The following is a 25,531-nucleotide window of genomic DNA, read 5'->3' on the forward strand; positions in this document are numbered from 1 at the left end:
ACAGACTTGTTGTGAACATGTGTTCTTCTAATACTAGAGAGGATAAGGTCATGTAGAGGATTAAAATAAGCGTCCTTGTCAGATTTCCTATTATACTGCTTCCGTTATCGTATACTCTGACTCACCTTGACAACAATTCCGTAATAAGGAAATATAAAGCCAAGGTAAATGTTAGGTAAGACTGTCATCATTGAGGATTCATAGCTTTCTATTGTAGCAGCATGCAAGTGAAGTATGTCACCTGATATATGTCACATGATTTATGTCACCTGATGTATGGCACATGACTGAAGCAGCGCAGCTCGAGTTGCCTGCCAGAACTAGCTCGCTGGCTTCGCTCCATTTCAGTCAGACAACTTACGTTTGATTATTTATCTTATTTATTACGATATTTATTATTCATAGTAGAACAGGTTTGTGTTTGGCGTCTAGGCTCCGACTTAATCACTCCCCATATGCTAACACAGGAATGATGGGAGTGATGAGCTAACACTGTAGCCCCCCAACACTGCACAGATTTGGAGCCTGACGGATGAATCGGTATCTGCTATGTGTGTGTCATACACCGCCGCGGTGTGGCCATTCTCAATAGGCGCATGCCTGCCAGAGAAAATGCTACCTAATGAGCCTGTTATGTGTTCCATGCCACTGCAGTGTGGCTATTCTCCATAGGCCCATGCCTGCAGGAGAATATGCTACCTAGTGAGCCTGTTATGTGTTCCATGCCACTGCAGTGTGGCTATTCTCCATAGGCCCATGCCTGCAGGAGAATATGCTACCTAGTGAGCCTGTTATGTGTTCCATGCCACTGCGGTGTGGCTATTCTCCATAGACCCATGCCTGAAGGAGAATATGCTACCTAGTGAGCCTGTTATGTGTTCCATGCCACTGCAGTGTGGCTATTCTCCATAGGCCCATGCCTGCAGGAGAATATGCTACCTAGTGAGCCTGTTATGTGTTCCATGCCACTGCAGTGTGGCTATTCTCCATAGGCCCATGCCTGCAGGAGAATATGCTACCTAGTGAGCCTGTTATGTGTTCCATGCCACTGCAGTGTGGCATTCTCCATAGGCACATGCCTGCAGGAGAATATGCTACCTAGTGAGCCTGTTATGTGTTCCATGCCACTGCGGTGTGGCTATTCTCCATAGGCGCATGCCTGCTGGAGAATATGCTACCTAGTGAGCCTGTTATGTGTTCCATGCCACTGCGGTGTGGCATTCTCCATAGGCGCATGCCTGCTGGAGAATATGCTACCTAGTGAGCCTGTTATGTGTTCCATGCCACTGCGGTGTGGCATTCTCCATAGGCGCATGCCTGCTGGAGAATATGCTACCTAGTGAGCCTGTTATGTGTTCCATGCCACTGCGGTGTGGCATTCTCCATAGGCGCATGCCTGCAGGAGAATATGCTACCTAGTGAGCCTGTTATGTGTTCCATGCCACTGCGGTGTGGCATTCTCCATAGGCGCATGCCTGCTGGAGAATATGCTACCTAGTGAGCCTGTTATGTGTTCCATGCCACTGCGGTGTGGCATTCTCCATAGGCGCATGCCTGCTGGAGAATATGCTACCTAGTGAGCCTGTTATGTGTGCCATGCCACTGCCACTGCAGGCATTCTTCATAGGCGCATGCCTGCAGGAGAATATGCTACCTGTGAAACTGTGATGCTTACCATGCACCCCTGTGGTGTGGTCATTCGCTGTAGGCACATTGTCGCGAGAGAATATATACTACCTGGTGAGGTTCCCCCCAACTGCCCTGGCTGTAGGAGAATATATTGTGAACTTGGCACGTGGCAACCTATACCCCAGAATTGAACACTCTAAGTCCAGCAAACCACCTGAAATGCAACAATTTTTTTTTTTTTTTTTCCCTCTGCTTCAACTTCTACAGACCTCAGAGTGACAATGGGAGCCACAACAACTAGGGCTGCACAATTAATCGAATTGCATGATCGTCAGCAATATTGACATTTATAATGCGTGATTTGCTACAAGCGCTTTTTCGACTAACATACGCTAACCACCAGAGGGAGAACAAGATGGGAGTTGTCATGCACGCACCATGCAGCGGTAACCAGAACAAACGTTTTGTCTGCAGCCAGTTCCGGTATTTCTTAGAAGAGTAGAGACAGAGAGTAGCCAGTCACGGTGTCGTGTGAAAGGTAAATCAATTATCAGGAGCAGAAGGCGAGGAGCAAGTCCTTCGAAAAGGATCATCATCCATTGTTTGGTAGTTTTGGAATTTAGGGCAAGTGATGATAACCAAGAACAAATCATGCCAGAGTGCGTTTAGAGTTGTGTTTGCGCCGCATAGCAATACAACTACCTTGTTTAACCACCTGAAAAAAACAACCCACAAACCATAGTACAACAAGTGCATCAAGGCCAAAGCTAACATTACCTCCCTGAATCTCCGTCCATGTCCAACGTCAACATATAGCGTATCCATCCCCATTCCCGAAGACACACTGGAATAACGGATGCGATCGCATTTCATTTGGCCAAAGACAGGTGTCCCATAAATACTGTGAGCAATGATCAAGCACAACAATGGAGCCGTACATGTCCCTGACAATTCACTGCATCGATTGTAATTTGCAATGAAGAGTCGATGCTTACAGACGTCATTTTTCCCATAAGAACCGACAGGAGAGTCGATTTGCCCAGGACCTAATGAAAGATGTGTACATTAGCTGGAATGTAGCACAACATGGGAGTGAAAGCAGTGTTCTTGTGCATTTAAACATAAAAACGCTATATAAAAAAAAAAGATGTTGTTCCTAAGATGTATTAATAATCATGATATTAATATTGATCTAAATAATCGTAATTATGATTTTGGCCATAATCATGCAGGCCTTACGACAACGCTGCGCACAGAAGTGTTGTGGTGTCTTGACACAACAGTAAACCACCACTCTCTCACATCCAATGAAAGATGTTCAGAAATTTTCAAAGAAGGTTTCCCGAGACGGACATCGCCAAGACGTTAATATGCGGAAAGGAAAACCCGGGTACTGCTCAGTGTGTCTATGAACTGTTTCTCACACCACAAGTACATTATGACCACCAACAGTAGATTCTGACATATTTACTTCCTCAAAGTGCACCAGATTGTAGTCGACAATCCGAAGACAAAATAGTTGCCCGTGAATTTAATATTCGATCATTCGTTAGTTACCTCATAGCGCGTGTTATTCGCGCAGCTGTAATAGACTTTGTTTTACCGGAGGTGCTGATGGAAGTAGCTGAGGAGTGAGCCATCTCGCTCCCTTCCTATCCCTGAAACTCGGGCATGTGCAATGGGACAAATATAGCACATGGCACGTCCGTTGCGAAATCATCGCATGCCAGAAGTCATAAGAAAGTCATATATACAAGTTATTTACAATTATTGCATTCAACATCTATGAGGGCCCATTTGAGGGTTCAGTATCTTGCACAAGATTGAACCCCAACCTTTGGTTGGAGGAAGACCACTCTACCCACATATATATTATATTATATAATTGAATTTTCAGGAATAACAAAACATTTTACCTGCAGCATTTGATACCTTTGGGAAAGGTACTGTTGTCAGGAGACAGGAGCTTCAAACCCATGGCTGGAGATTGGACTACAACTCCCATAATCCTGCTGGAGTGACGTACCAGGAAGTACTATAGCACAAGCCGGTACCGTTGTTTACATCACGTGCAGGGAAGATGGCGTGTGATTCGAGACTGAATTGTTTCATTCATAACGTTCAGTGCAGACTTCATTCAGCAGAGGAGACAGGATGAAAGCCCCAGCGGATCCAGGCGCGCTTCCTCTGCCTCCGAGGGACAACATCCCGCGGTGAGGGAGAAGTTGGTAGAGCAGAGATGTCCCGGGAAGAATCCGTCAGCGAAGCTGCCGTCAGTGACGCTGCCACCGGCGTTTGTTCGGCCTCGCGGAACCGCCTTCAGTCAAGAAGTAGTTGAAACTAACTCGTGGCTCAGACCGGATGAATTAAACGCTTCGGGTGCGCAGCTCCTCCAAGATGTGGTGCGCGCTGAGAGGCCCGCGGGAGTCGTGGTGCAGACGCTTGACGTCCGTTTCACACGTAGTGAATCTTAAAGGACCGAGCCGAAATTACGGAAATAATGCGAACTTTTTCGGAGGAGGAATCACGGATTGAGAGAGACAACGACCCACGGAGGAACAACGGTCACTTGGTCAACAACTGAGACGCTGAAGCAACAGGTAGCAATACTGCAGCAGCAGTGCGAGAAAGAGGGGCTGATGGGAAATGTCTCTCTGGTTAAATAGACCACCTGATAAGGTGGGTGTGTATTATAGCTGGTTGTGGAGATTGAGGTATGTCACATGATGTATGTCACGTGATGTATGTCACGTGATGTATGTCACGTGATTGGCGCCGCGCAGCTCGAGTTGCCTGCCAGAACTAGCTCGCAGGCGTCGCCATATAAGATACAGGTCCCAGAAGGGACTGGATCCGTTTTTTCTTCACACTGGATGTTTAATTTAATTTTTTAATAAATCAAAATGAACTCTTCGCACTCCCTTTGAGACCCCCCCCCCCCGAACTGCAGAGTGTGGAGTCAAACTCCACTGCCTCCCATGCAAGAATTAGTGCATGGGCCTGGGCATGTGTGTGAGGATTTAGCTGAGTGTGTGTATGTGAGGTCTAAAGGCCCACAAGGAATGTAATCACTGTCTGAGGGTTAACGCTGGGAAGCAGTGGAATTAGGGTTAGGTTACAGGTAATTTCAGGGTTTGGTAGTAAGTAAAAAGCCATGGTGACTTGAGTAGAGCGCAGAATGACTGAGCTGCTCTTAAGACAGCTGTTAGGTCAAAGTAGAAAAGCCATGATTAGAAGAATCTCATGATTATAAATGCACACTAGCAGAGTCAACTGTTGGCGACATTCATGATGAAAATACTTATTCATGATAGTAATATTATTAATCATTATTATTATAACAATAAAATAAGGGTATCGCTATTGTCTAACGGTTTTCTTAGAAACTGCCTGAACTTCGAACAAATCTGCCTGGAAATTTGCACCTTCACACTTTTTTGTTTCATCACATAACTGATTAAAACCAAACATACATCACTGTGATAAGAACTACCTAAAATGCAGCCCAAAGTTTTTTTTTTAAATATATATATATATATATATATATATATAATGTGGTATAAGTGATTGGATATCTGGACACATTGAGCACTTATTTGGGAGCAGGACAATAGAGAGAGGTAGCAAAACGGGAGGGGGCTGATGGAATAGAGCTTCATGCAGCTCAGTTATGAAGACAGGTTTTATCCAAATAAGACATTTGATTGATTGTGAAACTGTAGCGGGTCAGAGGACGTCAGCTGAGTAGGCAATGCTTTTATATGTGGCCCATGTAACATAATTGCATTCACACAATGAAAAGAATGTAAGCACATGCATCACAGACCACCACTAAATGTGTGATCCGAGGACATATTGAGTACGCATTTGGGTACATTCAGACTGACCCCTTGTGATCAGAGCAGGATGAAAGTGCTCTGTGGGTCCTGGAAGACTAAAGTAAGGTTAATATTAGCTTCCATGTTGCCATTGGCTACTAGCACAGTTCTCACAGCTTAACCACTTGACTGCCAAGTGAGGCGTTTAGGTGACTTATCTTTCAATGCCCACAAGCTCACAAGTTCCATTTGAAAACACCTCCACATTCTGTGAATTTTGTGCACAGAAGGTATATAAAATATTTTCACAGAGCACAAAAAATTTAAATTGAGCACCTCGATTACATTCTGCTACTTAAGAATTTCATGCATAATTGTCCAGATAGTATCCGATCCATCCACCTCATATACTGTACCCTCACACTGATGACACATCCATGAATAATCTGGAATCTTACAATAAATGGCAGATGCATTGCCGGTCTCTGTCTGATGTAACAGCTATGAAAAATAGATACAGCCTGAGTGGATCACAAAAGATAATGGGTTTAATGTGAATCAGGTGTACTTGTAAGACGTTTAACTTTGCTTTCTTGCTTTCTCGGGTTCACTGATTTCCACCAGTGCTCTCACACAGAACAACCAGGAGTCTATTTACAGACACGTGAAGCGCAAGCTTTTCTCGCCATGCAAAAAAGATCTTAGCTCAGCCCCAGTCATGCATAAATATGAAGGCTGAAAGTATTGCCACATTTTTATATATTGATACAAGGGTTATGGAGAAACAAAGTGCTCCTGAGAGCTGACCCTTCCATTTCTGACAGTTAGCCTGCAGCTCCACATGTCAAATATATTGTAAGTCACCTCAGGGAGAGGTGGATGTCAACGTGATGTTTTACCTAGACCTTGAGGGGGAAGTGTTCTCTCAGCATAACCCACTGATTCCGAACTTTGTGACTTTATATTTGCATTTACATAAGTGAGTATACGTTCATATGTCACAACTTCACATAACAGCCTTTTCAAAATAATTCCAAAATTAGGGACTTGACCCACATTTATTGAGAGTCTGAAATTCTGCACATGCCTGTCTGTATTTCATTACCAATCCCACATGGTGCAAAACAAAAGCTTGAAAGAACTCAAAATGGTTCCTTCTGACTGCAGGGCTAAGAGTCAAAAGCAGCATAGCCAGAATAATTATAGGTATTGATTCACAGCTCCAATTATATTTGGAACATTTGACCTGTGCAAACTGTGCTGGTTTTCCATGCCCTCTCAATGTTTTCTTTTCCAGAATGCAAATGATTCATGAAGTAATCATGTAGCGGTTGCAGCACCTTATTTATATTGTCTCCTTTTACTTGCTACGCAAAGGGAGACAATCCCGACCCTTTAGGAGCAAAACACCCAGACTGAAAGAAACACTGAAAGAGTGACTGGTCATTTTGTGGTGTTAGGATCTCTTTGTGGTCATTGTGTTTGTCTTTGTTGTAGTTTTCCATCATTTTCTTCTTCCTGTGAGTTTGGTTTATTGACAGGTAGCAATCAACATAAAGGTGCATTGCCACCATACAAAATTTGTTGTCACTTTATTTAAAATTTTTCATCTATGTTGTCATTCTGTGTCTCTTTTTGGTCTTTCATCTCTTTGTAGTTGATTGTAGTAATGTTGTGGCTATTTGGGGTTGCTATGCATCTCTTTGTGGTCATTTTGCACTTTTGTCTATCTTTAAGGTCCTCATGGCTCTGTAGACTAATTATGTTATCTGTCTATGCTCTCAAACCAGAGAGCCATACGTCTTGCACATGAGGAAGAAATCATAGTTTAACCTAAGGGTGTACACTGCCACCATTGCTGGTAATAAAATTGGGATGTTAGGGATGTAGTTGTGGACAGTCTTTCTAGCTGTCCAAGTGATCAGTAAAAAGTTCACCTGGTATAGCTAAGAAACAGCAGGGAAATCTGAAAAGTGTGGTTCTCACAGAATTGTTAAAAATTGATTCCTCTGGGTGTGGTTTATGGTGCATATCTATCCAGGCCCTATGTTACCCCCAAAAAGCAGTGAAATCTAAAACCTTTAGTCACTGAAACCAAAAGTCATTATGTTGTATCTTGTAAGGAGCACACTCTGGTTTTTATTAGGTTGCACTGCCCTTGGAATTCCTAGCTTTCAAGAAGACGGGAAGTCTTGTTGGGTCTACCTACTTCAATAAAGTTGAAATAAACCGAAAAATATAAACAATCTGGGGACTTTACCCAAGGTCTCGGGCAGCCTGCTCAGGTATGCAACTGCTGAGCCTCTGAGCTCCAACTCATTCCCAGTTACATAGTCTATGTGCACCTAAGAAAAGTGTTGTGTCACAGTGGCAACTATCAGAGCAGCTGTCCTCTAGGGATTTAAGAGTTTTTGAAGGATGAAAGCATGGCGTTCATTTCTCTGCTGTGTGCTACCATCTCTGTCTCTGCTGAGTGGTGAAATACAACCTCTGTAGAAGTTGATGCTCCATTTCCCCCCCAAGACAGAATGACAGCTCACACTAGAGGTGATTAACAAAGAAATTGATTTGCTGGATTGATGGAAAATCATGCATTATTATTGTAAGTAAAAATTTGGCATACTGTTAGAGCCACAGAAATACTGGAAAGCCTGTAAGTAATCCATGGCAGGCCTTTTAATATAACCATTCCAGTGCTCATTCTAAATTCGACCTCCTCAAACAGAGTAAAGTTAGCAAACTTACACTGACAACTTGTTTGTCAGTAATGAAGATTTTAAAGTCAATGTTTTTCATAAATTGAAACGTAATTGTATTCATTATTGTTCAGATGTGGCTTACATTTATAATTTTATTTTCTTAACTTCTGTAATTTTCTCTTACATAACATGTCGGCTATTTCAGAGGTGTGTGTTGATACACAAGCTATGCAAACCTCTTCTAAGGCACAACATGGGTCAAAAATGACCTGTATTGACCTACAATGTTATTTCATGCACGGCTGTGTTTCTTTGCTATATTTTTTTTAATTAATTTATTTCATCATTTAATATTAAAAGTATTCATAAAATATCTTGTTTTTGATTACCACAAATCATTATTTTCATTTTATCTTTCTCAATTTATGAACTAAAATATTGTTTCTATTTTTACATCAAGTTTACACACATGGATCAAAAATGAACCAGGCAAGCAAGTGTGATGACATACTGTAACAAGGATTGTTAAAAATTATTATTTTAGCAGTGATTTGGACCAAAGAATCCTGCTGCTGCTGCTCTTCATGTCTCTAAATTGATGCATTTCAGAACCTCCTCAATGATGTTGTCACTAATAAATAAATCTCAGGCGTCTTTCGGTAAAACATTTTTTGAACCAGATGCAGGTCCTGGGCAGCTCCTCATGATGTTGTGGATTCTTGATCTGCCCTTAGTGGGGGATGCTCATTCCAGTAAGACCCCTTTTTTACTTTATTACATTACATTACATTTTTTACTCAGTCTATTGGCCTGGGTCGGAGTTTCCTCTTCAGAGGACTCATCAGACGAGTCTTCGATCTCATCCAAGGAGTCTTCTTCATCTAGGAGAGCTTGATTTCTAGACACGCCCACAACTCCAGCTTGACCCTGTGGCATATAGTCTAGATCATCAGAATCAGAGATGTCAGACTCAGAATCAGGATCAAGAATTGCTTCATCTTCATCCTGTTCTTCATTTAGCATCTCTATGACCATTTCAGCTGTAAATCTGGAATGACTGTGATGAGCCATACTAATGCTGTGGATAAAGAAAATCAAAATAATATTTTCAACTATCAGTTGATAAAGTATACAGTATACTGTTCTATTTCAAGTTGTATTTTGTTGACCTAGCTGACATTAGCTAGCTAGAATATGTTAACAGCTAGCTAATAATGTTTGACATATTTCTCTTTCCCACCAGTAGAGGGAAGTGATGTTCAAATGTAATGTGCAGTTGTCTTTTCACAAGATATCAAATATTTTCTTAGGTTAAACAATTGTAAAATAAGATTTACTTGAATCAGATGCGCAAAAGCTGCCCGTTTAGTTCTGACAAGGGTGGCATTTGAAAAGTTGTCCGCAGTAAACATGTTACTAACTTCAAAAAATTACAAATCAAAGGTTCCTATCAAATTCCCACTTGCATACATGGGTATTTTTTTACCCATGTGTGTAAACTCGATGTAGTAATTCAAAAACTATTTTAGTTCAAAATTAAGACAGTCATGCATGAAATAACGCGTGAAATGAATACGGGTCATTTTTGACCCACCTTAGAAGGGTAGTGATACAAAAATTATTTTGATAAAAAAGGAAAATGATGAACAAAAGGGATGAACAAAAACAAGTAAATTGAGGAATTCCTGGAATTCTGAATCATGAAATAAATTTATTGCAAAGATATTTACAATTAAAACTCCATCGGATCCATTTTGACCCATGTTGTGTATCAAAGGGTTAAACAATCGACACAAACTTCACACCCATATTCCCAACTTTTCAAAATAAAAGCTCTGTAATTCAGCTTGATGTAAAGGATTGCAGCAACAAAATGAACGGTGTGCTTCTACTTTGAAGAAAAATTGCCAAGTAGGAAGTCATTTTATGATGTCATGACAGAGATTTGCATCTGCTTCACCCGAGACGGCCTCTGTGTGTGACACTCCGATGAAATTAATACAAATTTAAGTGTCAACCGGATCTGGTGGCCTTTTTGAACTGAGATGTGACCCATTTGCCGACCACTGAAGTTTACCACACACACACACACACACGAAAGTGTTAAGTCGATTAGATCCGCAAACAGATGGATAGAAAGACAGATGTTTGTGGTATTAGGTAGATGGTTGCCACATAGATACATCGTTTTGTAGAATTCAACTCACACTGACACTGATCCATCTTTTACCCCTGTTTTTGTAGTATAAATCTGCCCATTATTCAAATCTTGAAAGGGCCTTCATTTTGCAACTATGCAAAAGGTAATGGATGGATGTTACGGTATTTGTTAAATTGTATGGTGCTATTACATTCTAAAAACGTATTAAAGTGTGGTGATATTCATTAAAGCCTACTTTACATATTATTAATTCAAATGATCCATTAAAAAGCCCTGAACGTGGGGTGAACTTCTAAATTTAAATCTCAAATGAAAGCGTAACATCCATTGCAGTCACTAATTAGGGGGTACTGGCTATGTTATTTAGTCAATTTTCATAGTAGTTCCACTTCTCGCATTCCATGTATTCCTCAAAAAACATGTTTTTGATATAATGCCATTTACATTTTTAACTTACCTTTTATACATTTTAAGAAATTGTAGTTTTTGTATTACTACCCCAAGCTTCCATAAGTGGGTCAAAAATGACCTGCATGCATTTTCTATGGAATTCATTGGGAACCTTTGAATCTTATCAACTGTGGCTGTCAGGAATAAATTAACTGTGGACCACACAGACTATATCAGAAGTTTCACCCCTCAAGAAGATTATTTTACACAGCAAGAGCTGATACGTGTAAGTATTATCTTCATATAATATTGTGTGTGTCTTTCATGACTGCAGTTATTATTATTTATCAACAAATGAGCCTACTTTATAACTAGCTAACACTAGCTAGCTAACTAAGATAGCTAACATTACTATATGTATTGTGTGTGTGCGTGTCTTGTTGTGTGAAAGACTATTTTATTATTATTTATCAACAAATTACTCAGACAAGAGTAATTACACTCTTGTCTGAGTGTAATTATTTATATAGCTACATATTGATCTATTGAAAACATTTGTAGCTCCTCTTACGACGACACAAGACACAGGTCGGTTCCTTTGAACGGGCGTTTATTGCGGTGGCATGTCTCCTCTCTCCCTCTCCATCTTATCAACACCATCACGCTTTACACGTTACGCCGTGAGAACTCGTTGGCCGCTTGCCGTAAAAAGAGGTTTTGATGTGCATTACAAGTTTTATAGCTTTGGTGACAAAACGCGCACCGTGCACCTGCCGTTTGCAGTGTCACAGTGATCTTGGCCCCCGGGGCTACGAACAAAGCACATTAGTTCCGCCTCAAGAAGCGAATAATACAAATACTGCCTGTATCAGTTACATTTTAACCTTTTCATTCATGAACTTAAATACCGGCACTTACACTCCCACCAAATCACTCATCCACCTAAATGTGGGATTTTCCGGTACAACAAAATACAAGTGGAATAAACAAAAAAATGTTCTTAAGCATCATTGAAAGTGACCTTATGTGATTGAGCTGGCCTCAAGTAAGGTGACTACCTTGTGTATAGGCCTCTCAAGATGAACTGATCTAGTGAGTGGTTTGCCTTTGTCAAATGTAGTGTCGCTAACTAGAAGTTTCAGTTTCCGTACCATGCCATCTGCACTGGGATACACTTCCACAACTTTAGCAAGCTTCCATTCATTCCTTGGTGAGCCATCTTCTTGAAGGATCACAATGTCATCTATTTGCGAGTTCCTTGATATTTTTTGCCATTTCCGTCGTTGTTGGAGGTTCAGCAGGTATTCTCGCTTCCATCTTTGCCAAAACTCATTGGCTAAGAACTGCACCTTTCTCCACCTTTTGCACAGGTACAGGTCTTCCTTGCAAAACTGTCCTGGAGGTGGCAGAATGATTGAGGATTTCATGGTCAGTATGTGGTTTGGAGTGAGGGGCTCCGGACCAGTAGGATCATTAAGATGCTCAACACTTAGTGGCCTGCTATTGATTATAGCCATCGTTTCGTAAAGAAACGTTCTCAAAGTTGTGGTGTCGAGTCTGCTTGCGGCTTGGTCAAGCATAACCATCAAGATGCTTCGGACTGTCCGAATCTGACGCTCCCAGACCCCACCCATGTGGCTAGCTGATGGGACGTTCAGCACAAATTCACAGCCGAATGCTCGCTGACGTTCAGGATCTATTCCTTTGAGCAACTCAGAAAGGACTCTCCTAGCGCCCATGAAGTTTGTTCCCTGATCACATCTTATTTGGCGCACAGGTCCTCTGATAGCCATAACTGTTCGAAGTGCATTCATGAATGCGTCTGTTGTCAAGTCATCGAGTGTTTCTATGTGTACTGCTCTCGAACATAAGCAGGTAAACAGCAACCCATAGCGTTTTAATTCCTTTCTTCCTTCCTTTACGATAAAGGGGCCGAAACAGTCAAGACCACAGTAAGTAAAGGGGGGGGATTCTTCAGCCCTTTCTTGCGGCAGATCTGCCATTTGTTGCACCTCTGTAGATCTTCTGTATCTCCTACATTTTACACACTTATAAATGTGTGAGGAGACCACATTCCCACATCCCAAGACCCATATTCCATTTGCACGCAATTCGTTCATGGTCATGCCTCTTCCTTGATGGAATACTCGCTCATGATAATGTTTGATGAGGAGGGCTGACACATGAGATTTTCGTGGAAGAATTGCAGGATGTTTTATGTCGTGGTGTAAGGCTGATTTTGACAACCGTCCTCCCACCCTGAGAACATTGTTTTTGTCCAGGAAGGCATTCAACCTGTGCAACTTGTTGTGCTTGCTCCGAATGTCTCCTTTCTGGAACCTGATTCTTTGAATGTCGCCAGCAAAGGCTTCTTCTTGCGTCAGCTTGATAATGAAAACTTCCGCTTCTCTTCTTTCTTCGAGATTGGTTGTTTCATTAGTTCTTGGTTGAAGTCCTTTGAATTCTCTGACATATCTCTTGAGCCTGGCGATGGCTCTCACAGCTCTGTTCCAGTCAGAAAACTTAGTGAAGCGGTTTGCCATTGCATTCGCCTCCTCTGTCTTAGCTGCATGAGCATAGGCTTTGCGAAGCTCTGGGTCTGTCGTTTCTACTTCTACTTTCTCTTCTTCACATGGCGGAATTTGCTGCCAAAGGAAGTTGGGTCCTTTAAGCCAATTAGACTCCTTCAGCTGAACTGCACTCAACCCTCTGGAGGCATGGTCGGCTGGATTGCTTTCAGACCTGACATGTCGCCACTGTTCAGGGCTTGTGCTGGATCGTATGCGTTGGATTCTGTTGGCTACAAATGTGTGGAACCTCTTGGCGTCGTTGTTCACGTAGCCGAGGACCACCTGTGAGTCAGTCCAGTAATACTCTTGCAGGCCTTCAATCTCAAGTTCACCCTTGATGAGGTCTGCGTTGCGGACGGATGTCACAGCTGAAGATAACTCAAGTCTTGGAATGGTCGTTAGTTTGACAGGAGCTACTCTTGCCTTCCCAATGACAAGAGAGCAACTGATGTGTCCCAGTTCACTTATTGCTCGAAGATACGAGCATGCACCATAGCCTTGAAAACTTGCATCTGAAAAGCTGTGAAGCTCATATCTTATGACCTTCCCGAAGTTTGATGGGAGGTAGCTCCTTGGAATCTTCAGCGCTGCCAACTGAGGCAAATCTCTTAGCCATTCCTCCCATTGCGGAAGAATGTGTTCAGGGAGATCTTCATCCCAGCCTACTTTGTCTTTGCATAGCGCCTGAAGAATCTGTTTGCCGACTAGGATGAAGGGGGCCACAAACCCTAATGGATCATAGATGGAGGCAACAGTCGAAAGAACACCTCTCCTTGTCAGTGGATTTTCCTTAACCACAACTCTAAACTGGAAATAATCCGCTTCGACGCACCACTGAACTCCGAGTGCTCGTTCTATATATGGTTCTCCAAGAGCCATGTCTTGTTCCTTGGTTTGCGCACGTTCCTCAAGTGGTATTGCTTCCACTACTTCCTTGTCATTGGACACAAATTTATGCAGCCGTAGGTTTCCTGTTCTGCATAAAGCTCTTGACTCTTCCACCAGATGTATGGCTTCCGCCGCTGACTCTACACCTGTTAAGCCATCGTCAACGTAAAAGCTTCTCTGTATGAACTTGATGGACTCTTCGCTGAACTTTCCATGACCCTGCGATGCCAGATGTTTGAGGCCAAAGTTGGAGCAGCCAGGGGATGAGGCTGCCCCAAACAGGTGTACTCTCATCCTGTACACTGAGGGTTTTGTGTCAAGATTGCCTTTATCCCACCAGAGGAATCTGAGGTAGTCTTGATGTTCCTTTGCAACGTGAAATTGGTGAAACATTCTCTCGACATCACACATTATGGCTATTGGACCCTTTCTGAATCGACAAAGCACTCCAACTAAGGTGTTAGTCAAGTCTGGTCCAGTCAAGAGATGGTCATTTAGAGAGGTTTCCTGAAACCGTGCAGAACAGTCGAAAACCACACGGATCTTCCCGGGTTTGTGGGGGTGGTAGACACCGTGATGCGGGATATACCATGCTGGTTGGTCATTGAGTTCGGACTGTGGAACTTTCTCAGCATCTCCTCGTTCGATTATGTCGTTCATGAACTGGACATAATCCTTGCAATACTGCTCGTTTTTCCTTAGTCGTCGCTCTAATGACATGAGCCTGTGAACTGCACACTGTTTGTTGTCTGGAAGATTGGGCTTGTCTGTTTTGAAAGGAAGTGGGAGTTCATAGTGACCATTTTCCTTCTGCTTTACACCTTCTTTCACTTTTGACAAGAAGAGGAGGTCTTCCTGCGAGATTGGATTACCATCTGTGGTACGCTCTGTGAAATCAGATTCGAGAGCTTTGATAATGTCTGTTGGATTGATCTCTTTAACATGTGTTCTGCACACAAAGTGCACCTCCCTCTTTAGCCTAGCAGACGGCTGTGCATCAGGGGTCACTTGCCGTACCATCATTTTGTGACTGGTTCCTATTGAATCACCGTGGTCACTTGCTTGATTGGAGCAGCCAACAATGCTCCAGCCCAGGTCTGTTAACTGTCCGTATGGCTGATTCTCTTTTCCAGACAGAATCTCTCTTGGGAGAAGGGCTTGGTGACAGTTATAGCCAATCAAGAGGCCAACTTCGCAATCCAATGGTGGTGGAATTTTGTCTACCAATTGCTCCAGATGAGTCCATTTATGAGCAGTTTCAGAAGTTGGAATGTGTGACCTGTCTGCTGGAATGAACTCTCGTGTGAAAAGAGGTGGCAATGAAATCCTCTTCTCCGAATCATATCCTCTCACTTGTAGATGTGTTAGTTTCTGACAAGCTATGACTGCTGACCTTGTAGACATTGTGGATAGCTTCAGACTTACATTCTCTTTGGTTGTGTTGAGGTTTTGGGCAACTTCATCCAGAATGAAAGTTGTGTCGCTCTGTGTGTCTAAGAGTGCATAGACAAGGACTTCATGATTCGGCTGTTTTGTGGATGAGACCCAGACCGGTACAATTGAGGATGTCTGTGTACTCGAACCGTCTTGTAGGATTCTGTTAGTAGTTGCTGTTGCAGCTATTTCTTTGGTGTCCACCTTTGGAGTTATTGACCATTGATGATCCTTGAATTTGTCATCATGTAAACATGTTGGGTGTCCTTTCTGACACCGTTCACATATGCTCTTGTTGTCACACTTTCTTGAAATATGACCACTTCCTAAACATCCAAAGCAAAGCTTCTCTACTTGCACAAACTTGTTACGCTCTTGAACTGTCTTTTCACCAAACTTTCTGCACTTGGCGAGTACATGTCCTTTCCTTTTGCAGAATACACATTCTGAGATGCTGCTTTCTGTTGTGTTTGTGGACAGTGTCTTTGCTTGAATGGTTTGGCTTCTTGGATGCTTTGGTTTTTCACCTTCCACACTCTTGAGCGCTTGTATTGAAGATATGGGATCACAAGCAAGATCTGCTTCCTTTGACAGGAAGTTTACCAATACTTTGAATGGAGGGTACTCAGCATTTGCTTGTCTGTATTCCATTGCCTTGCGGTTCCAACTGGATGCCAGCCAATCTGGCAATTTAAGGAGAATTTTTTGACTCTCGTTGCAGTCATTGAGAACTTCCAATGTCTTGACATGGGGCATTGCGGCTTGACAGCTCTCGAGGAAGTCTGCAAATTCTCTTAGCTCGAAACCTTCTTTAGAGCTTATTTTTGGCCATGCACTTAGCTTGTCTCTGTAGGACTTCCCAATAATGAATGGGTCTCCAAAACGTTTATCCAACAGTTGCCAGGCTGAGTCGTATGCTACTTCAGTGCCCAGTAGGAAGAATCCTTCAACAGCTTTCTTCGCAGCACCACCCAAGTACTTTCTTAGGTAGTACAGTTTTTCGTTCTTTGGGATGTTTTTCCTGTTTATCAATGTTTCAAAGGAGAGTTTCCAGTCCTTGTATTTCAAGGGATCTCCAATGAATAATGCAGGCTCTGGTGTTGGAAGACGATTGGCACTTATAGCTTCTGCTAGCATGTTGACCAAGTCTGAGCTGTTCTGCGCTTGAGGCATGGGCATTGAAGTAGGTGGAGCTTGAGGAATGAATGGGGGGTTTGGGGCATAAGTGTGAAGACCTTGAGTTTTTCCTAATCGTAATGCTTCATTTAGGGAGTTGCTTGCTTCAGACCTTTCTTCAATTTGTTCATAGACCTTCACTCTTGCTCTAGCAGCGTTAAACTTCTTAACTTCTTCTAACCTTTCGATTCTTTTACGCCTGTCTTGCATTGCTTGTTGTGTGGCTAGATTCTCAGTTTCTAGCCTCCGAAGCTCTGTTGTTTCCCTTTCTTGTTCCTCCAAAACCGCCAAAACTTCCCGGGATGCAGCAGCTTCAGCTGCAGCCTCATACCTTTTTACTGAGCAGACACTGGTGTAGTTGGAGCCACGTTTCGATCTTTGAGATAGTGGTCTTGATAAGGAGCCTGTTGAGTCGAGTACAGATCCAACATCAGGCCAGGGTTCTTCTTCCTCTGCTGTATGCCCTTTAAGCTGCCTTTCTGCCTTTTCAATCATAAATCCTGAAAGCGATACGCACGTGTCAACTCTGCGCCGCAGGTCTGGCTCAGGAGTTTGTATTTCCCGCAACTCTTCATAAATGTTCTTTACCTTTGTGCATGTGCTTTGTATGTTATCAATAAGCTCACCCAATTCATCCTTGGATGCCTCATCAGTCAATATATCCTTGCCTATTCTTGCCTGACACCTCCACCTCTCATAGATTACTCTATATCGACGTTGGATACCCTTTAGCCTTTCCTCTTGAAGTTCTCTACCCTTTTCTGTTAAGGTTCTTGTTCTTTCGCTTCTTCGTAGGCTTTTCTCCTCTTCTGGGAAGTCAGGGTCTGTAGCTTCATGTTGAGCAGGTGATTCGGCATTCTTGTGGCAGGTCTCTGAACTTTTGTAAGACATTTTGAGATGACTTGAATGGCTATGGGATGTGTGTAGCTATTGAGCTTCAAATGGATTAGATTAGGCTATGTATAAATGTAAGCTACAGAAGGCTTTCAGTAAAGTAGCCATGCAGGTCTGAATATGGACTTTCATATTGCATTAAATAAAATAGTATTTTCACTTCACTCAAATTTAAAAGCAAAACAAATACCTTTGTAAAAATGCAACAAAAATCTCAAATATACTTGTACTTCACACAAGAAAAGGTTTTCACATTAGTGGACTGGCCCTTTAAATTTCACTTCAGTCACCCTTTAAACACTGCTATTTTCATAAATCAAAATTTACAAGTATTACTTTCCCATTCACTTAGCACTTATACAATAAGCTGCTTAAGAGGAGTAACACACATCAACACACATTATGTACAGAACTGAGTCCTTTTTAAGTTAGTTGAGCCACTTCTCACACCGCTTTCACTTGAAGGTGATGGTGGAGCACCTCTTGGCTTTGCCTTGAAACTTGCGCATGTGACACAGTTTACCTTCTATATATTGCCGCCGCTATGGCGACAGTGATTGAAGTGCGTTGCTTTTCCGCTCTGCTGCGATGCCGAGTGATCCCGTCACGTCGTCACACAGCTGCGGTCTCGTCGTCTCGCCTACCCGCGCCGAGCAGTCGAGTTCTCACTGTAGCTCCTCTTACGACGACACAAGACACAGGTCGGTTCCTTTGAACGGGCGTTTATTGCGGTGGCATGTCTCCTCTCTCCCTCTCCATCTTATCAACACCATCACGCTTTACACGTTACGCCGTGAGAACTCGTTGGCCGCTTGCCGTAAAAAGAGGTTTTGATGTGCATTACAAGTTTTATAGCTTTGGTGACAAAACGCGCACCGTGCACCTGCCGTTTGCAGTGTCACAGTGATCTTGGCCCCCGGGGCTACGAACAAAGCACATTAGTTCCGCCTCAAGAAGCGAATAATACAAATACTGCCTGTATCAGTTACATTTTAACCTTTTCATTCATGAACTTAAATACCGGCACTTACAACATTACTCTTATGTTTCCTCATCCAAGATGTCATGGCTGCTAGATACACAGCTGAAAGGGGTCCTACAGATGCTAATATAGGCAAATGAATTGGCTTTTTGAGGGCTTTAACATGCTCAAATTCTCACCAAAATTAACATTTCAATTTTCCAAACAACTGTACTTTAAATCAATCTAAATTTAAATAAAACCAGCCTTCTTAAGTGTAATATGTTATTACCATATTATCACCACTAGAGGTGGAGTGGTATTTAAATTGTCTCTAAATTGTCATAATTCATGCGTGTGGGTGATGGGCGGAAGAGTCAAGCCTACATGTGGATTTGGATGTCGTCAGAGCCGATTTGTGCACCTCTAGTACAGTCATCGTAGATTGTGATCGTGGACTATTGACAGTGGATGGCGAATCAGACATCTTGATGGTGGATCGTGGAACATTGTGTCAGCTGATCATGGATCTTTATCAGTGTTCAGGGTTTACAGCTTTTTTTTTGGGGGGGGGGGGGGGAAGAGAGACACGGACACAAAAACTTAAAGGAGTCATGATTTTAATGTGTTTATTTTAATGATTTTGAACATTACATTGAATTTCTGACCGGCGCTGACAGGCTATTCTGTGATGCTCAGACGTCATGTGTCTGTCCTTTATGTAGGACTGGCAGGGAGACTATAAATGGCCAGATCTGGTTTTCTCTCACAACTGCCTGTTTATGCTGTCTACATATTTGACAGAACATTCCTAAAACATAAAAGAAAACTGAAATAATCCCCTATTCATTCTCTATGAACTGTATTTTATCTGTTTGTTTATTTATTTATGCATGCATGTAGTTATGTATCTATGTAATGTATGTATTTACTGACTTCCATACGTAGCCTTGATTGCCTGAATCCAGAATTTTTTTGGGATCCGATACTTATGTTTATCGCGTCTACACAAAGCCTGTCAAGAAAACACAGAAACGCTGGAGCAAAGTGGTTGAAATCGCTGTAAAGACGTCATGAAGCATGCATGAAAGAACACAAAAGTCGAGATCCTATTAGCAATCTTCCCATTGCTGAACGACTTCTCTACCACCTGAAATCACTGTTACCACAGCAATCAAACAGTAATAGTTAGAATAGAGCACTTCGCCATAACCTTGTTTGTGTTAAGTTACCGTTTTGAAACTTCCGTCTATAATTAAAAAAATGTTCACGTCAGATTTGCCGGTTTTGAACAATGGTCCGATAAAAATAGATTAAACAGTGATAGATGAAAGTGTTGCTTAGTAATGTCATCATTTCCTAACCAGCTTCTTCACAACATCATTTTGGTTTATGTTGTTGCTATTATGAATTGACGCAGCAGGGTTTCTAAGGGTTCAGGCTGAGGTTGCGAGGCGACTGGTGTGGTGCGTTCAGGGTTATACAATACAACAAGCGCTTCGAGTAATTTTATTTATTAAATGGAACTCCAAAACCATATCCAGCAGGACAGATAATCCTATTTTGAACATTTGTAAAGGTCACCTAAAGTGCACTTTATGTATAAATAAAATTTACATATTTCATGGGTCAGACACCTTCAAATTATAACGATGAGGGAAGGGATCTTTGTATGTATTTGTTTATTATATGTGTTATGATGTGCATTTGGGTTTCTGTAGTGGCAAATATGATAAATATGGGGGAAGTGACGTCCTGCGGGGGGTTCTTTGTTTTTTTGTGCGGGTTGGCGGAGCGACCAGAGGTTTGAGGGAACGGCGACCACTTAAAACCTTCATGGGATTTTCTGAAGAAGCGGGATTATCGCCTCAGAGACTTTTAAGGGATTACTGCAAGTATTGAACATTTTCTGGGCTCCTGGAAGGGTTGAGGACATCGTGGACACTGTTGGGAAGGTTTGCGACAACTCACCACGCCACACCTGCTTACCTTTTGTTTGTGGGGACGTCGCTTGGGGATCATGTTATGAACTTGGGGTGGGGAAGTATTGATTGTTTGCGGGTTATGTTATCATCCGGGGGTGGGGAAATATTGATGTTTGAGTTTTGTATAAATAGCGTGTTTATGTTTTCATGTCCGACTTTGTTTGCGGGGACGTGTCGAGGTGATATGTGGGGGTGTTGTTGTTTGGTGTAAATACAGACAATCGTACGCAACTTGTCTTGATTTATTTCGTTTATATATATATTATTTTATGTGTGATGGGACCTATGACAAGAATATTGGTCTAACCAGTGATTATTCGTTTGTTTTAAGTTGGGCAGGCGGCGCGCGCCGTACGCAGCGGGACTAATCCACCCGTGCCTTAAAAATAATGCGTAGTAATTTTCCCCTGGGGTTGTAAACAGGGCGAATTGTTACACATTTTATTAAAATATGGTATGAAGTTAAAACAAATCTTGGGCTGAATTTGAGACTGTCACCAACTGTTACATTAACTTGTAGCCATGCCTCTAAATAATACGATTCTGGAGACTTGGCATGACAGGGGAATCCAGCATCTGGAAGATTGCTTTGATATAGGATGTCTCATGTCTTTTGAAGAACAGAAGAGGAAGTATGACTTGTCCAGTAGAACTTTCTTTTGTTACCTCCAGTTAAGATCTTTTTTGAGAACTATCCATGGCCCTGAAATGATTCTACCTGTGTTAACTAACGTGAAAAAAATGCTTCCTGAGGGAAATGTGTGCAAATTTATTTCTAAAATGTTCTCCATGTTGCTGAATGAGTGCCCAAATCCAGGATTACACAGGTGCAGGATGTGATGGGAATCAGAATTGAATATAGCAATTGATGACGTCGCAAAATGGCTCAAAGGTGCCCCCGGGACCCCTGGAACGTGTTCACATTGACCGATCTTCACAAAAATCGATAAACAGGAAGCCTGCTATTTTGCATTTAGTGGCCATTTTGGCCATATTCCACATTTTTTGGATATACTTTTTGTATCAGGGCTTTCATCAGATCAACTTCAAATTGAGATCAGTGTCATCATAATAAGATGGATATAAAGTTATTAGAAGATCGATTTTTCGTCACACGTCGTGGTGTCAAAGTTTGACTACACGCCATTAAAACATGATGATCTGGACCATGAATCCTCTGATGCTGAGCCGTAAACAAACAACTCCACTCCTGCAGTGTCAGTGTTCAAAGATCAAGGGAATCTTTATGTCTTGCAAACAGAACGTCTTTCTCTCTCTCTTTCCCTCTCTCAGAAATGGACATTTTCTCAAACCGTGTAAGCATTGAGGTAAGGCAAAGGTTCATCCACTGCCAAAGGAGACGATGTGGTCGTAACTCCATTGTCCTATCACCACCAAACTTCTGTCTCATGATCAGAGTCCAAGCCTGAACAGCTCCTCGTCAATATTACCTCATTATTTTAGTTTTTTCAGGCAAAATGATGCAACACTTCAAAATGCTGAGGCCCGCTCAGTGCTGCATTGCAGTCCTAAACATTTTTGAAATTATATTTAGATTTATGATTATTATTCAGGCAAATGAATTGGCTTTTTGAGGGCTTTAACATGCTCAAATTCTCACCAAAATTTGCAGAAAGTTAGAAAGTGGTGAAAATGTACGTATTCTGGATGAATTTTTTATGGGCGTCGCAAAATGTCTCAATGGTGCCTCCCGAGACCCTTGTTTCTTGATTATTTTTCTCCGCTTAAATGATTTGGCTTTTCGAGGGCTTTAACGTGCTCAAAAAGTTTATAAAGTTTGCAGTAAATTATAAATGTGTGAAAATTTACGTATTCTGGAGTATTTGGAAATGGGCGCGGCAAAATAGCTCAACTGTGCCACCTACGGAAAAGCCCCTCATTTAGCTTTCACCGATCCTCACAAAAATGAGGACAGTTGTGTATCATGACCAGATGCACAAAAAAGTTTCTCGTTATTATTATTTTTACTTGAAATCTCATTTAGATTTGATCTAAAACCGTTCAGTATTGTAATTTTGTCAAATATTGTCCTAGGAACTCTGCAGTCCTCTGTGCTTTTTGTTGATGCTTGGGAAAAGGGGAAATGTAAAGTTATAGTTCCCACGTATGTTTTAATAATTGAAATGTGAGGAAGAACAGAAAAAAAAAGAACTATGAACATATCATTCATTTCAAGTAATATTTCCCACATTAGTTTCCATTGAAATCTTAGCGGGGTTGGAGCCTTCTCACTTCCTTCCTCTGATCAGCTGGGTTCCATGACTTCTTTGAGGAGCAGGAAGCCTCCAAGAACCCAACCGGCTCCGTGTCACGGGGCCACCGGAACATATTCCTCTTTTCTCCCAGCACAAGAGGAGCTGGCTTGGAAGTTAATTCCACGCTTTTCTTTTGTTTTGGGATCATGTTGAATCAAATAAATCCTAGTTTATTCAAGGCAAATCCAAAGAAACAAGTTCCGGTGCAAGAAACCAGTTTAGGTGAAAGAACCGAGATCAAATAAATCGTAGTTGTCTTCAAGGCAAATCCAAAGAAACAAGTTCAGGAGCAAGAAACAAGTTCAGGTGCAAGAACAGCGTTCAAATTAATCGTAGTTGTCTTCAAGGCAAATCCAAAGAAATGAGTTCAGTCAAGTAGTCAGAAGAGAACCGAGTGAAAACTGAGTGAAAACAGAATGTTGAAGTCAGTCGTCACTTAACCGTCAGTTATAAGTCAGTTTTCCTCTGATATACATACATACATATATATGCAAACTGTACAAAATATAAAACTATAAGAACATACTAAACTACATAAAATATAAGGAATACAAAATATATAATATTATAAAATTGAATATATATTTAGTAATTCAGTTGTTAACTCATAATTTGCATAGAATAAAAAAAATCTAACTTCACAATGCTGTGATTCTTATTAAAGTTTTAACACATGTAAATTTACTGCACTCTTCTGATCTGTAAAGTGTTTTACATTGCAGGTCATCATTCAAACATACATGTATATTCCTATAGTGCATTGTGTAACACTCGCACAGCAACTTGGGGCTCGGCGTCATGCATAAGGTCATTGTTATTGCTTTTCTAAAACACCGCGCAGAATAAAGTGAAGTCGCATTTTCAAAAGAAAATTATACGTTTCTTTAGAAACAATGAAATATAATTTAAAAAGAAAGAGTAACAGAAAGGTTTACTCAAGCAAGAAACACACAGCGGCATGGATCTGGAATGTCAAGCAGGAGGTTGTGTACCACATATAACAAAAAACAGTAAAGGCCGAATTATAGTCGGGTTGTACGCACGCACGCATGCACGCAAGACACGCAACACGCACCTTTCGTGCCCTCTGGCGGCTTGCGTGCGTACGGCAATTTTTCTTACTATACGACAAGGCGACGCAAGCCTTGGGATTGGTCTTCTTACTACATCCCATCCGGAGTCTAGTTTCCGGTTTCATGCCCCATAATACGCGGAAATCACAGAAGATTTAGAAGAAAGAATATGGACCAAATAGATGAGCACTTGGCAGAAGAGATCCGAAAGTATGACCAGTTTTATAACCTGTCACTGACTGGCCAATTCGTCCGCCAGAAATAGGCTATGAGGAGCCAGAGTGGCGATGTAAATAAACAGTCGACAAAGAAGAACGTTTTGGGAGAGCGTGGCCTAGGGGATAGAGCGGGTGTTCTGCAACAAGAAGGTTGCCGGTTCGAATCCCACTCTTACCCATCTGCATGCCTAAGTGTCCTTGACAAGATACCGAACCCCTAAAATGGCCCCTCATAAATGCTGAGCGTTCTAAAAACGTTAGTCGCTTTGGACAAAAGCGTTAGCTTAATGACATATAATGTAATGTCTCATCTTTGTGTGTTTTCGTCTTCGAAAAAAAATGTTACTCCGCCTCGTGTTTTGGCAGTGAATTGCGTTGCAACACGCACAACACGTTACAGAAGCATAAACCAAAACGAGTCCGTCGATGCAGTCGCAGTATTACAATTCGGCCTTGAGGGTCTGTAGTGCTAACAATTTATGCAGGAGACTGGAGGACACAGTTTGGGTTCAGTTTCTTTGACAGGGAGACTCGAGGAGGCAGAGACTGAAACTCGGATCCTCTCTTCGGGGACAAACCTCCTGACCCACAGAGTTTAAACTGAATTCTTGTTGCTTGTACTGTTTTGTTCTGGGGCAGAATTTGAATGTTGATTCCTGCAGCTCAAACCCCATACACACTATTTCTCTATCAAATTAGGAAGTAACATGTTAACATCATGCTGTGGTTATTTCTGTGTCATAATTAAAATAAAAGTAGGGTTTGGCTATCTTACTGTAAAGAAATGTATTATTGCCTTTCATTTGATTTATTTTCTAACCGATTTTTATCCTTAAAGGGGTTTAAATACACATTAACATGCATCGAACATATTGTGAGGCTGATATGACCCTCTACCTTACATCTCCATCCGTCCAAGCTTAGATAAGTTGTGTGCTACCCATCAGCGTCCAACATCTTACTAATGTGGGCGTATGTGTGGCATCCATAGATGGCTTGAGGATTCACTGTCTCTTCTACATGTATGTTTATAATATAAACATGAATATATGAACCCATGTAATATTTGAATAGCTTAGTATTGAATGCACAATAACAGGGTAGCTACGTTTATTTTATTTTATTAGTTTTATTTCATCTATGTTGGTATATTTTTATTTTGTTATGTATTTTTCTGTAATGTTTAATGTAGTGTGCTCTGTATGCTCTGCATATTATCTTGCATTGTGAAAATATTTGAAAAAAAGAATTCCCTCCCAAAAAAAAAATCACGGGCTGTCCGGCGCTGAGAAATGCACGTCCCGTGTGTACAACCAGGTGCCTGCGCGCTTGAGAATTGCTCAGCGCTTCGGCTTAGGA

Source organism: Platichthys flesus, chromosome 18 (assembly GCF_949316205.1).
Source record: "Platichthys flesus chromosome 18, fPlaFle2.1, whole genome shotgun sequence".
In the NCBI taxonomy this organism is placed as follows: Eukaryota; Metazoa; Chordata; class Actinopteri; order Pleuronectiformes; family Pleuronectidae; genus Platichthys; species Platichthys flesus.